Below are 15,593 nucleotides of genomic sequence, written 5' to 3'. Positions count from 1 at the left end.
AAACCCCCTGGGATCCCCCATCCCCCACATTCCCACTTTTTCCCCATTTTTCCCAAATTCCCAGCCTGCTTTTCCTCATTTTTCACTCTGCTTTCCTTCACTCCCAAACTTTTTTTTTTTATTCCCATATTTTTCTTCCATTTTCCCCCAATTTTCCCAATCCCATTTTCCCCCATTTTTCCCCAATTTTCCCATCAATTTTCCCCAATTTTCCCATCAATTTGTCCCAATTTTCCCATTTTCCCCAATTTTCCCCCCAATTCTCCCAATTCCATTTTCCCATTTTCCCCATTTCCCCCAATTTTCCCCATTTTTTCCAAATTTTCCAATCTCCCCCATTTTTCCCAATTTTCCAATCCCCCCCCCATTTTCCCCAATTTTCCAATTCCCCCCCCCCATTTTTTCCCAATTTTCCAATTCCCTCCCATTTTTCCCAATTTTCCAATTCCTCCCCATTTTTCCCAATTTTCCAACTCCCCCCCATTTTTCCCAATTTTCCCCAATTTTCCAACCCCCCCATTTTTCCCAATTTCCCAATCCCCCCCCTTTTTTCCCAATTTTCCAATTCCCCCCCATTTTTCCCAATTTCCCAACCCCCCCATTTTCCCCAATTTTCCAATTCCCCCTCCCCATTTTTCCAATTTTCCAATCTCCCCCAATTTTCCCAATTTTCCCAATTTTCCATTTTTCCCAATTTTCCATTTTCCAATTCCTCCCCCCCATTTTTCCCAATTTTCCATTCTCCCCAATTTCCCAATTCCCCCCCATTTTTCCCATTTTTCCCATTTTTTTCCCAGGTTCCTGCATCCCCAAAACCAGGGCAGCAGGGGCTGGGTTTTCCCAGGATTTCCCCCATTTTTCCCAGATTTTTCCTCTTTTTTTTCCCTGCATTTTCCCCCCCTGATTTCCCCCCTTTCTTCCTCAGGTTCTTCCCCATTTTTCCTCAATCCTCCCCCCATTTTTTCTGGATTTTCCTGCATTTCCCCACCTATTCCCAGATTTTCCCCATTTATTACCCTGTTTTCCCATTTCCCCGGATTTATCCCAGATTTTCCCCGTTTCTTTTTCCCTGGATTTGCCCATTTTTTCCTGGATTTTTCCCCATTTACTCCTGGATTTTCCCCATTCCCTCCCATTCTCCCCCTGGGTTTTCCCCCATTTTCCCACATTTTTATTCCCATTTTTTTCCCACTTTTTACCTATTTTTACCCCCATTTCCCCTCCATTTTCCCCAATTTTTATCCCCATTTTCCCCCTTTTCCCCCATTTCCCCTTTTTATCCCCATTTTTATCCCCAATTTTCCCCCACCTTGTCGTGCAGGATCCATCCCAGGTATTTCAGGTGTCCCTCACTCAGATGGATCCCAGATTTTCCCATTTCCCCCCCTTTTTTCCCCCATTTTCCCCCCATTTCCCCCCCATTCCTCCCCATCTTCCCCCATTTTTCCCATTTTTCCCCATTTTTTCCCCATTTTTCCCCCTAATTTTCCCCATTTTTATCCCCAATTCCCCACCTTGTCGTGCAGGGTCCATCCCAGGTATTTCAGGTGTCCCTCACTCAGATGGATCCCAGATTTCCCCACTTTTCCCCAATTTTTTCCTCTTTATCCCCATTTTTTCCCCATTTTTTCCCCATTTTTCCCCCTTTTTCCATTTTCCCCCTTTTAATCCCCATTTTTATCCCCAATTTTCCCCCACCTTGTCGTGCAGGGTCCATCCCAGGTATTTCAGGTGTCCCTCACTCAGATGCATCCCAGATTTCCCCACTTTTCCCCAATTTTTTCCTGTTTATCCCATTTTTCCCCCTTTTCCCCCATTTTCCCCCTTTTTATCCCCAATTTTTATCCCCAATTTTCCCACCTTGTCGTGCAGGGTCCATCCCAGGTATTTCAGGTGTCCCTCACTCAGATGGATCCCAGATTTTCCCATTTCCCCCCTTTTCCCCCATTTCCCCCCATTCCTCCCCATCTTCCCCCATTTTTCCCCATTTTTTTCCCCATTTTTACCCCTAATTTTCCCCATTTTCCCCCAATTTTCCCCACCTTGTCGTGCAGGGTCCATCCCAGGTATTTCAGGTGTCCCTCACTCAGATGGATCCCAGATTTTCCCATTTCCCCCCTTTTTTCCCCATTTTCCCCCATTTCCCCCCATTCCTCCCCATCTTCCCCCCATTTTTCCCATTTTTTCCCATTTTTTCCCCATTTTTATCCCCAATTTCCCCACCCTTGTCGTGCAGGGTCCATCCCAGGTATTTCAGGTGTCCCTCACTCAGATGGATCCCAGATTTCCCCACTTTTCCCCATTTTTTTCCTGTTTATCCCCATTTTTTTCCCCTTTTTCCCATTTTCCCCCTTTTTATCCCCATTTTTTTCCCCAATTTTCCCCACCTTAGGTCGTGCAGGGTCCCATCCCAGGTATTTCAGGTGTCCGTCACTCAGGAACGATCCCGGGAATTTCCTCACCCACAGCCCCAGCTCCTCCACGCAGATCCCGCGGATTTCGGGGCACCACGTCCCTGGGGGCGCCAAAAATCCCAAATTCCTGATCCCAAATCACAAATTCCCAACCCCAAATCCAAATTCCTGATCCCAAATCCCAAATTCCCGACCCCAAATCCAAATTCCTGATCCCAAATCCAAATTCCTGATCCAAATCCCAAATTCCCAACCCCAAATCCAAATTCCTGATCCCAAATCCCAAATTCCCAACCCCAAATCCAAATTCCTGATCCCAAATCCAAATTCCTGATCCAAATCCCAAATTCCCGATCCCAAATCCCAAATTCCCAACCCCAAATCCAAATTCCTGATCCCAAATCCAAATTCCTGATCCCAAATCCAAATTCCTGATCTCAAATCCCAAATTCCCAACCCCAAATCCAAATTCCTGATCCCAAATCCCAAATTCCTGAATCCAAATCCCCAAAATTCCCGACCCCAAATCCCAAATTCCTGATCCCAAATCCCAAATTCCTGAATCCAAATCCCAAATTCCTGAATCCAAACCCCCAAAAATTCCCGACCCCAAATCCCAAATTCCTGACCCCAAATCCCAAATTCCTGAATCCAAATCCCAAATCCCGAACCCAAATCCCCAAAATTCCAACTCCAAATCCCCAAATTCTGAATCCAAATAACAAATTCCCGACCCTAAATCCAATTCCCCGACCCCAAATCCCAAATTCCCGACCCCCAAATCCCAAATTCTCAAATCCCAAATTCCAAAATACCAAATCTCTGACCCCAGACCCCAGATCCCCAAAATTCCCAAAACCCAAACTCCTGATCCGAATTTTTCCCAACCCCAAATCCCTGACCCCAAATCCCAAATCCCTGACCCCAAATCCCAAACTAACTCCCGATCCCAAATCTGAAATCCAAATTCCCAAATCAATCCAAAATTCCCGACCCCAAACCCAAAATTCCCAAAACCCAAACTCCTGATCCGAATTTTTCCCGACCCCAAATCCAAATCCCAAATTCCTGGTCCCAAATCCCTGACCCCAAATCCCAAATCCCTGACCCCAATTCCCAAATCCCTGACCCCAATTCCCAAATCCCTGACCCCAAATCCCAAATGCCTGACCCCAATTCCCAAATTCCTGATCCCAAATCCCAAATTCCTGATCCCAAATTCCCAAATGCCTGACCCCAAACCCCGAATTCCCAAAAACCCAAACTCCTGATCCCAGTTTTTCCCGACCCCAAATCCCAGAATTCCCACTTCCCCCCCCCCGTTTTTTTCCCGTTTTTTCCCCGGAATTCCGGGATTTTCCCTCACCTGTAGCGGTGCACGAAGACTCCCTTGAAGATCCGTTCATCAGCAGCTCCAGCTCCTCCTGCTGCTCCTGGAGCTGGCAATTCCCAAAATTCCCCAAATCCTCAGAATCCCACAAAAATTCCACCCAAAAAAACCACCAAAATCCCCCGAAATTCCACCCCAAAAAACACCAAAATCCCCCAAAATTCCACCCAAAATCCTCAAAATCCCCCAAAAAAATTCCACCCAAAAAACACCAAAACCCAAAAAAATTCCACCCAAAATCTCCCAAAATCCCCAAAAAATCCCACTGAAAAACCACCAAAATCTCCCAAAATTCCATCCAAAAAACACCAAAAAAATCCCACGCAAAAAACACCAAAACCCCCCAAAATTCCACCCAAAAAACTCCAAAACCCCCCAAAATTCCACCCAAAAAACACCAAAAAAATCCCACACAAAAAACACCAAAACGCCCCAAAATTCCACCCAAAAAACATGAAACCCCCTCCAAAATCCCACCCAAAAAAACCACCAACATCTCCCAAAATTCCATCCAAAAACACCAAAAAAATCCCACGCAAAAAACACCAAAACCCCCCAAAATTCCACCCAAAAAACACCAAAAAAATCCCACACAAAAAACACCAAAACCCAAAAAAATCCCTGACCCAAAATCCTCAAAATCCCCAAAAAATCCCACTGAAAAAACACCAAAATCCCCCAAAATTCCACCCAAAAAACACCAAAATCTCCCAAAATTCCACCCAAAAAACTCCAAAACCCCCCAAAATTCCACCCAAAAAACACCAAAAAAATCCCACCCAGAAAACACCAAAACCCCCCAAAATTCCACCCAAAAAACACCAAAAAAATCCCACACAAAAAACACCAAAACCCCCAAAATTCCACCCAAAAAACACCAAAAAAATCCCACACAAAAAACACCAAAACCCCCCAAAATTCCACCCAAAAAACTCCAAAACCCCCCAAAATTCCACCCAAAAAACACGAATCCCCCTCCAAAATCCCACCCAAAAAAAACACCAAAACCCCCCAAAATTCCATCCAAAAAACACCAAAATCTCCCAAAATTCCACCAAAAAAACACAAAAAAATGCACCTAGAAACACCAAAATGCCCAAAAAAATCCCCCAAAATTCCACCTAAAATCCTCAAAATCCCCCAAAAATTTCCACCCAAAAAACACCAAAACCCAAAAAAAATCCCACCCAAAATCCTCAAAATCCCCCAAAAAATCCTACTGAAAAACCACCAACATCTCCCAAAATTCCATCCAAAAACACCCAAAAAATCCCACGCAAAAAACACCAAAACCCCCCAAAATTCTACCCAAAAAACACCAAACCCCCTCCAAAATCCCACCCAAAAAACACCAAAATCTCCCAAAAGTCCACAAAAAAACCACAAAAAAATGCACCCAAAAACCCCAAAATCCTAAAAAATTCCCACCCAAAAACCACCAAACCCCCCAAAATTCCACCCAAAAAACACCAAAATCTCCCAAAATTCCACCCAAAATCCTCAAAATCCACAAAAAATTCCACCCAAGAAACTCCAAAATCTCCCAAAATTCCCACCCAAAAAACACCAAACACCCCAAAAATCCACCCAAAAACACCAAAATCCTCAAAAGATTCCACCCAAAAAACTCCAAAATCCCCCAAAATTCCACCCAAAAACCACCAAAATCTCCCAAAATTCCACCCAAAATCCTCAAAATCCACAAAAAATTCCACCCAAAAACCACCAAAATCCCCCAAAATTCCACCCAAAAAACACCAAAATCCCCCAAAATTCCACCCAAAATCCTCAAAATCCACAAAAAATTCCACCCAAGAAACTCCAAAATCCCCCAAAATTCCACCCAAAAAACACCAAAATCTCCCAAAATTCCACCCAAAAAACACCAAAATCCCCCAAAATTCCACCCAAAATCCTCAAAATCCACAAAAAATTCCACCCAAGAAACTCCAAAATCCCCCAAATTTCCACCCAAAAACCACCAAAATCTCCCAAAATTCCACCCAAGAAACTCCAAAATCCCCCAAAATTCCATCCAAAAACCACCAAAATCTCCCAAAATTCCACCCAAAAAAGACCAAAATCCAAAAAAATGCACCCAAAAACCCCAAAATCTTAAAAAATTCCCACCCAAAAACCACCAAACACCCCAAAATTCCACCTAAAAACCACCAAAATCCTGAAAAGATTCCACCCAAAAAACTCCAAAATCCCCCAAAATTCCACCCAAAAACCACCAAAATCTCCCAAAATTCCACCCAAAATCCTCAAAATCCACAAAAAATTCCACCCAAGAAACTCCAAAATCCCCCAAAATTCCACCCAAAAACCACCAAAATCTCCCAAAATTCCACCCAAAATCCTCAAAATCCACAAAAAATTCCACCCAAGAAACTCCAAAATCCCCCAAAATTCCACCCAAAAACCACCAAAATCTCCCAAAATTCCACCCAAAAAACACCAAAAACCCCCAAAATTCCACCCAAAAAACACCAAAATCTCCCAAAATCCCACCCAAAAAACACCAAAATCCCCCAAAATTCCACCCAAGAAACTCCAAAATCCCCCAAAATTCCACCCTAAAAACACCAAAATCTCCCAAAATTCCACCCAAAAAACACCAAAATCCCCCAAAATTCCACCCAAGAAACTCCAAAATCCCCCAAAATTCCATCCAAAAACCACCAAAATCTCCCAAAATTCCACCCAAAAAACTCCAAAATCTCCCAAAATTCCACCCAAAAAACACCAAAAACCCCCAAAATTCCACCTAAAAACCACCAAAATCCTGAAAAGATTCCACCCAAAAAACACCAAAATCCCCCAAAATTCCACCCAAGAAACACCAAAAACCCCCAAAATCCCGCCAAAAAAATGCACCCAAAATCCCCAAAAAATTCCCACCCAAACAGCACCAAACCCCCCCAGAATTCCAAGAAATGCCCCCATTGTTCCCTGACCCTTTTCCCCAAATCCCCATTTTCCCATTTCCCCTTTTTTCCCGATTTCTGTTTCTATTGTTGCCCAAAATCCCCATTTTTTCCCCATTTTTCCCATTTTTTTTCCCAAAATCCCCATTTTTCCCCCCCGTTTTTTCTCTATTTTTTCCCCCAAAATCCCCATTTTCCCCCCATTTTTTTCCGTGTATTTTTCCCAAATTCCCCATTTATTTTTTCCCAAAATCTCCGTTTTTTCCCCCGTTTTTTTCTCTATATTTTTCCCAAAATCCCCACTTTTCTATTTCTTCCCCAAATCCCCATTTTTCTCTATTTTTTCCCCCAAAAATCCCCATTTTCCCCCCATTTTTTCCGTATATTTTTCCCAAATTCCCCATTTATTTTTTTCCCAAAATCCCCATTTTCCCCCCATTTTTCTCTATTTTTTCCCCCCAAAATCCCCATTTTTTCCCATTTTTTCCATGTATTTTTCCCAAATTCCCCATTTATTTTTTTCCCAAAATCCCCGTTTTTCCCCATTTTTCTCTATTTTTTCCCAAAATCCCCATTTCCCCCCATTTTTTCTGTATATTTTTCCCAAAATCCCCATTTCTGTGTAATTTTTTCCCCAATTCCCATTTTTCTCTATTTTTTTCCCCAAACTCCCCCTTTTTCCCCCATTTTTTTCTCTACATTTTTTCCCCAAAATCCCCATTTTTCCCACATTTTTCCCATACACTTTTCCCAAATTCCCCATTTCTCTATTTTTTTCCCCCAAAATCCCCATTTTCCCCATTTTTTCCATATATTTTTCCCAAATTCCCCATTTATTTTTTCCCACAATCCCCATTTTTCCCCATTTTTTTCTCTATTTTTTTCCCAAACTCCCCATTTTTTTCTCTACATTTTTCCCAAAATCCCCATTTTCCCCCATTTTTTTTGGGTATTATTTTCCCAAACTCCCCATTTTCTCTGAACATTTTTTCCCTAATTCCCCATTTCTCTTTTTTTTCCCCCAAAATCCCCATTTTCCCCCATTTTTTCTGTACATTTTTCCCAAAATCCCCGTTTTCCCCCCATTTTTTCCTGTACATTTTTCCCAAACTCCCCATTTTTTCTGTACATTTTTCCCAAAATCCCCATTTTTCCCCCATTTTTTCTGTACATTTTCCCCAAAATCCCTTTTTTCCCCCCCATTTTTTCCTGTATATTTTTCCCAAACTCCCCATTTTTCCTCTTTTTTTTTTCCCAAAATCCCCGTTTTTCCCCCCGTTTTTTCCACACTCTTTTCCCAAACTCCCCATTTTTTCTGTACATTTTTCCCAAAATCCCCGTTTTACCCCCATTTTTTCTGTACTTTTTTCCCAAAATCCCCATTTTTTCTCTATATTTTTCCCCAAATCCCCATTTTCCCCCCCGTTTTTTCCTGTATATTTTTCCCAACCTCCCCATTTCTGTACATTTTTCCCAAAATCCCCATTTTCCCCCATTTTTTCCGTATATTTTTCCCAAATTCCCCATTTATTTTTCCCCAAAATCCCCGTTTCCCCCCATTTTTTCTGTACATTTTTCCCAAAATCCCCATTTTTCCCCATTTTTTCCTGTACATTTTTCCCAAACTCCCCATTTTTTCTCTATATTTTTCCCAAAATCCCCATTTTTCCCCCATTTTTTCTGTACATTTTCCCCAAAATCCCTTTTCCCCCCCCATTTTTTCTCTATATTTTTCCCAAAATCCCTTTTTTGCCCCCGTTTTTTCCACGCTCTTTTCCCAACCTCCCCATTTCTGTATATTTTTCCCAAAATCCCCATTTTTCCCCCATTTTTTCTCTATATTTTTCCCAAAATCCCCATTTTTTCTCTATATTTTTCCCAAAATCCCCGTTTCCCCCCGTTTTTTCCTGTATATTTTTCCCAAAATCCCCATTTTTTTCTCTATATTTTTCCCAAACTCCCCATTTTTTCTGTACATTTTTCCCAAAATCCCCGTTTTTCCCCCCGTTTTCCCCACCTCCCTGCACTGCCCCTGCAGCAGCTCCAGCCTCTCCGTCCCTCTCCTGCCGGGATCTTTTCCCTTTTCCGCCCGAAGCTGGCGCTGGGAATTCTCCTGCTGCAGCTGCACCCCCAGAGCCACCTGCACCAGCGAGCTCAGCAGCTTCAGGGCTGGGGGGGAGAGCAGGAAATTGGGGTGAAAAACGGCAAAAACGGGAAAAAAATGCGAAAAAATGGGAAAAAATGCGAAAAAATGGGAAAAAACGGGGAAAAAAATGGGGAGAAACGGGGAGAAATGAGAGGAAAAAGAGAGGAAAAGGGAATAAAGGGAGGGAAATTCCCACCAGGGAACTCAGCAGCTTCAGGGCTGGGGGGAAGAGCAGGAAATTGGGGTGAAAAACGGCAAAAACGGGAAAAAATGCAAAAAAATGGGAAAAAATGGGAAAAAATGGGGAAAAACTGGAAAAAAAATGGGGAGAAACGGGGGGAAAATGAGAGGAAAAAGAGAGGAAAAGGGAAATAAAGGGAGGGAAATTCCCACCAGGGAACTCAGCAGCTTCAGGGCTGGGGGGGAGAGCAGAAAATTGGGGTGAAAAACGGCAAAAACGGGAAAAAAATGCAAAAAAATGGGAAAAAATGGGGGAAAACTGAACAAAAATGGGGAGAAACGGGGGGAAATGGGGGGAAAAAGAGAGGAAAAGGGAATAAAGGGAGGGAAATTCCCACCAGGGAGATCAGAAGCTTCAGGGCTGGGGGGAAGAGCAGGAAATTGGGGTGAAAAACGGCAAAAATGGGAAAAAAATGCGAAAAAATGGGAAAAAATGGGTAAAAACTGGAAAAAAAATGGGGAGAAACGGGGGGAAATGGGAGGAAAAAGAGAGGAAAAAGGGGAATAAAGGGAGGGAAATTCCCACCAGGGAGATCAGAAGCTTCAGGGCTAGGGGGGAGAGCAGGAAATTGGGGTGAAAAACGGCAAAAACGGGAAAAAAATGCAAAAAAATGGGAAAAAATGGGGGAAAACTGAACAAAAATGGGGAGAAACGGGGGGAAATGAGAGGAAAAAGAGAGGAAAAAGGGGAATAAAGGGAGGGAAATTCCCACCAGGGAGATCAGAAGCTTCAGGGCTGGGGGGAAGAGCAGGAAATTGGGGTGAAAAACGGCAAAAACGGGAAAAAAATGCAAAAAAATGGGAAAAAATGGGGAAAAACTGGAAAAAAAATGGGGAAAAACTGGAAAAAAAATGGGGAGAAACGGGGGGAAAATGAGAGGAAAAAGAGAGAAAAAGGGGAATAAAGGGAGGGAAATTCCCACCAGGGAGATCAGAAGCTTCAGGGCTGGGGGGGAGAGCAGAAAATTGGGGTGAAAAAGATGATTAAAGGCCAATTAAAGGGTGATTAAAAGCCCCCAGGTGTGCTGTACCTGTGTAGGTGGGACAGAAGGGGGATAACAAAGGACAATAAATGGCTCATTAAAGGATAATTAAAAGCCAATTAAAGGCCCACGAAAGGTCGATTAAAGGGTGATTAAAGGGTGATTAAAGGGTGATTAAGGGATAATTAAAGGCTGATTAAAGGGTGATTGAAGTGTGATTAAAGAACGATTAAAGGGTGATTAAAGGGTGATTAAAGGCCGATTAAAATCCCCCAGGTGTGCTGTACCTGCCAGGGTGCCGGTGATAACAAGGGATGATAAAAGGTCAATTAAAGAATGATTAAAGGGTAATTAAAAGATAATTAAAGGGTAATTAAAGGATGATTAAAGGGTAATTAAAGGATGATTAAAGGGTAATTAAAGGATGATTAACGGGTAATTAAAGGATGATTAAAGGCCGATTAAAATCCCCCAGGTGTGCAGTACCTGCCAGGGTGCCGGTGATAACAAGGGATAATAAAAGGTCAATTAAAGGCTGATTAAAGGGTAATTAAAGGATGATTAAAGGGTAATTAAAGGATGATTAAAGGCCAATTAAAATCCCCCAGGTGCACCTTACCTGCCAGGGTGCCGATGTGGCAGAAGGGGGATAGCAAGAAATGATAAAAGGTCAATTAAAGGATGATTAAAGGGTAATTAAAGGCTGATTAAAGGGTAATTAAAATCCCCCAGGTGTGCAGTACCTGCCAGGGTGCCAGTGTGGGATAACAAAGGATGATTAAAGGGTAATTAAAGGATGATTAAAGGGTAATTAAAGGATGATTAAAGGCCAATTAAAGGCTGATTAAAGGGTAATTAAAATCCCCCAGGTGTGCAGTACCTGCCAGGGTGCCGGTGTGGGATAACAAAGGATGATTAAAGGCTGATTAAAGACCAATTAAAGGCTGATTAAAGGGTAATTAAAATCGCCCAGGTGTGCAGTACCTGCCAGGGTGCCGGTGTGGGATAACAAAGGATGATTAAAGGCTGATTAAAGACCAATTAAAGGCTGATTAAAGGGTAATTAAAATCCCCCAGGTGTGCAGTACCTGCCAGGGTGCCGGTGTGGGATAACAAAGGATGATTAAAGGCCAATTAAAGGCTGATTAAAGGCCAATTAAAGGCTGATTACAGGGTAATTAAAATCCCCCAGGTGTGCAGTACCTGCCAGGGTGCCGGTGTGGCGGAAGGCGCGCACCTGGGAGTCGGCCAGGCAGGTGAGGAAGGAGAGCCAGGAGTCCATGAGGGAGGGGTCGCGCAGCTCCCGGTGCTGCCCCCGCAGCACCAGCAGGGCCAGAAACTCCGAGAATCCCTGATGGAAACGGAGCCAGGGCCGGGAACGGCGCGACAACGGATACTGGGGAGAGTCCTGGGGGAAACAGGGACAGACTGGGACAAACTGGGACAAACTGGGAATCCTTACAAGGAAAAACACAGACAACGGATACTGGGGAGAGTCCTGGGGGAAACAGGGACAGACTGGGACAAACTGGGACAAACTGGGAATCCTTACAGGGAAAAACACAGACAACGGATACTGGGGAGAGTCCTGGGGGAAACAGGGACAGACTGGGACAAACTGGGACAAACTGGGACAAACTGGGAATCCTTACAGGGAAAAACACAGACAACGGATACTGGGGAGAGTCCTGGGGGAAACAGGGACAGACTGGGACAAACTGGGACAAACTGGGAATCGTTACAGGGAAAAACACAGACAACGGATACTGGGGAGAGTCCTGGGGGAAACAGGGACAGACTGGGACAGACTGGGACAAACTGGGACAAACTGGGAATCCTTACAGGGAAAAACACAGACAACGGATACTGGGGGGAGTCCTGGGGGAAACAGGGACAGACTGGGACAAACTGGGACAAACTGGGAATCCTTACAGGGAAAAACACAGACAACGGATACTGGGGAGAGTCCTGGGGGAAACAGGGACAGACTGGGACAAACTGGGACAAACTGGGAATCCTTACAGGGAAAAACACAGACAACGGATACTGGGGAGAGTCCTGGGGGAAACAGGGACAGACTGGGACAAACTGGGACAAACTGGGACAAACTGGGAATCCTTACAGGGAAAAACACAGACAACGGATACTGGGGAGAGTCCTGGGGGAAACAGGGACAGACTGGGACAAACTGGGACAAACTGGGAATCCTTACAGGGAAAAACACAGACAACGGATACTGGGGAGAGTCCTGGGGGAAACAGGGACAGACTGGGACAAACTGGGACAAACTGGGACAAACTGGGAATCCTTACAGGGAAAAACACAGACAACGGATACTGGGGAGAGTCCTGGGGGAAACAGGGACAAACTGGGACAAACTGGGACAAACTGGGAATCGTTACAGGGAAAAACACAGACAACGGATACTGGGGAGAGTCCTGGGGGAAACAGGGACAAACTGGGACAAACTGGGACAAACTGGGAATCGTTACAGGGAAAAACACAGACAACGGATACTGGGGGGAGTCCTGGGGGAAACAGGGACAGACTGGGACAAACTGGGACAAACTGGGAATCCTTACAGGGAAAAACACAGACAACGGATACTGGGGAGAGTCCTGGGGGAAACAGGGACAAACTGGGACAAACTGGGACAAACTGGGAATCCTTACAGGGAAAAACACAGACAACGGATACTGGGGAGAGTCCTGGGGGAAACAGGGACAGACTGGGACAAACTGGGACAAACTGGGAATCCTTACAGGGAAAAACACAGACAACGGATACTGGGGAGAGTCCTGGGGGAAACAGGGACAGACTGGGACAAACTGGGACAAACTGGGACAAACTGGGAATCCTTACAGGGAAAAACACAGACAACGGGTACTGGGGAGAGTCCTGGGGGAAACAGGGACAGACTGGGACAAACTGGGACAAACTGGGAATCCTTACAGGGAAAAACACAGACAACGGATACTGGGGAGAGTCCTGGGGGAAACAGGGACAGACTGGGACAAACTGGGACAAACTGGGACAAACTGGGACAAACTGGGAATCGTTACAGGGAAAAACACAGACAACGGATACTGGGGGGAGTCCTGGGGAAACAGGGACAAACTGGGACAAACTGGGACAAACTGGGACAAACTGGGAATCCTTACAGGGAAAAACACAGACAACGGATACTGGGGGGAGTCCTGGGGGAAACAGGGACAGACTGGGACAAACTGGGACAAACTGGGACAAACTGGGACAAACTGGGAATCGTTACAGGGAAAAACACAGACAACGGATACTGGGGGGAGACCTGGGGGAAACAGGGACAGACTGGGACAAACTGGGACAAACTGGGACAAACTGGGAATCGTTACAGGGAAAAACACAGACAACGGATACTGGGGAGAGTCCTGGGGGAAACAGGGACAAACTGGGACAAACTGGGACAAACTGGGACAAACTGGGACAAACTGGGAATCCTTACAGGGAAAAACACAGACAACGGATACTGGGGAGAGTCCTGGGGGAAACAGGGACAGACTGGGACAAACTGGGACAAACTGGGAATCCTTACAGGGAAAAAAACACAGACAACGGATACTGGGGAGAGTCCTGGGGGAAACAGGGACAGACTGGGACAAACTGGGACAAACTGGGAATCCTTACAGGGAAAAACACAGACAACGGATACTGGGGAGAGCCCTGGGGGAAACAGGGACAGACTGGGACAAACTGGGACAAACTGGGAATCCTTACAGGGAAAAACACAGACAACGGATACTGGGGAGAGTCCTGGGGGAAACAGGGACAGACTGGGACAAACTGGGACAAACTGGGAATCCTTACAGGGAAAAACACAGACAACGGATACTGGGGAGAGCCCTGGGGGAAACAGGGACAGACTGGGACAAACTGGGACAAACTGGGAATCCTTACAGGGAAAAACACAGACAACGGATACTGGGGAGAGTCCTGGGGGAAACAGGGACAGACTGGGACAAACTGGGACAAACTGGGACAAACTGGGACAAACTGGGAATCCTTACAGGGAAAAACACAGACAACGGATACTGGGGAGAGCCCTGGGGGAAACAGGGACAGACTGGGACAAACTGGGACAAACTGGGACAAACTGGGAATCCTTACAGGGAAAAACACAGACAACGGATACTGGGGAGAGTCCTGGGGGAAACAGGGACAGACTGGGACAAACTGGGACAAACTGGGACAAACTGGGAATCGTTACAGGGAAAAACACAGACAACGGATACTGGGGGGAGTCCTGGGGGAAACAGGGACAAACTGGGACAAACTGGGACAAACTGGGACAAACTGGGAATCCTTACAGGGAAAAACACAGACAACGGATACTGGGGAGAGTCCTGGGGGAAACAGGGACAGACTGGGACAAACTGGGACAAACTGGGACAAACTGGGAATCCTTACAGGGAAAAACACAGACAACGGGTACTGGGGAGTATCCTGGGGGAAACAGGGACAGACTGGGACAAACTGGGACAAACTGGGACAAACTGGGAATCCTTACAGGGAAAAACACAGACAACGGATACTGGGGAGAGTCCTGGGGGAAACAGGGACAGACTGGGACAAACTGGGACAAACTGGGACAAACTGGGACAAACTGGGAATCCTTACAGGGAAAAACACAGACAACGGGTACTGGGGAGAGTCCTGGGGGAAACAGGGACAGACTGGGACAAACTGGGACAAACTGGGAATCGTTACAGGGAAAAACACAGACAACGGATACTGGGGAGAGTCCTGGGGGAAACAGGGACAGACTGGGACAAACTGGGACAAACTGGGACAAACTGGGAATCGTTACAGGGAAAAACACAGACAACGGATACTGGGGAGAGTCCTGGGGGAAACAGGGACAGACTGGGACAAACTCGGACAAACTGGGACAAACTGGAAATCCTTACAGGGAAAAACACAGACAACGGATACTGGGGAGAGCCCTGGGGGAAACAGGGACAGACTGGGACAAACTGGGACAAACTGGGACAAACTGGGAATCCTTACAGGGAAAAACACAGACAACGGATACTGGGGAGAGTCCTGGGGGAAACAGGGACAGACTGGGACAAACTGGGACAAACTGGGAATCGTTACAGGGAAAAACACAGACAACGGATACTGGGGAGAGTCCTGGGGGAAACAGGGACAGACTGGGACAAACTGGGACAAACTGGGACAAACTGGGAATCCTTACAGGGAAAAACACAGACAACGGATACTGGGGAGAGTCCTGGGGGAAACAGGGACAGACTGGGACAAACTGGGACAAACTGGGACAAACTGGGAATCGTTACAGGGAAAAACACAGACAAGGGATACTGGGGAGAGTCCTGGGGGAAACAGGGACAGACTGGGACAAACTGGGACAAACTGGGAATCCTTACAGGGAAAAACACAGACAACGGATACTGGGGAGAGTCCTGGGGGAAACAGGGACAGACTGGGACAAAC

The sequence above is a fragment of the Cinclus cinclus genome, chromosome 34, assembly GCF_963662255.1.
Source record: "Cinclus cinclus chromosome 34, bCinCin1.1, whole genome shotgun sequence".
Lineage (NCBI taxonomy): Eukaryota > Metazoa > Chordata > Aves > Passeriformes > Cinclidae > Cinclus > Cinclus cinclus.
The sequence above is the reverse complement of the archived record's forward strand: the minus strand, read 5'-3'. Positions refer to the sequence as shown.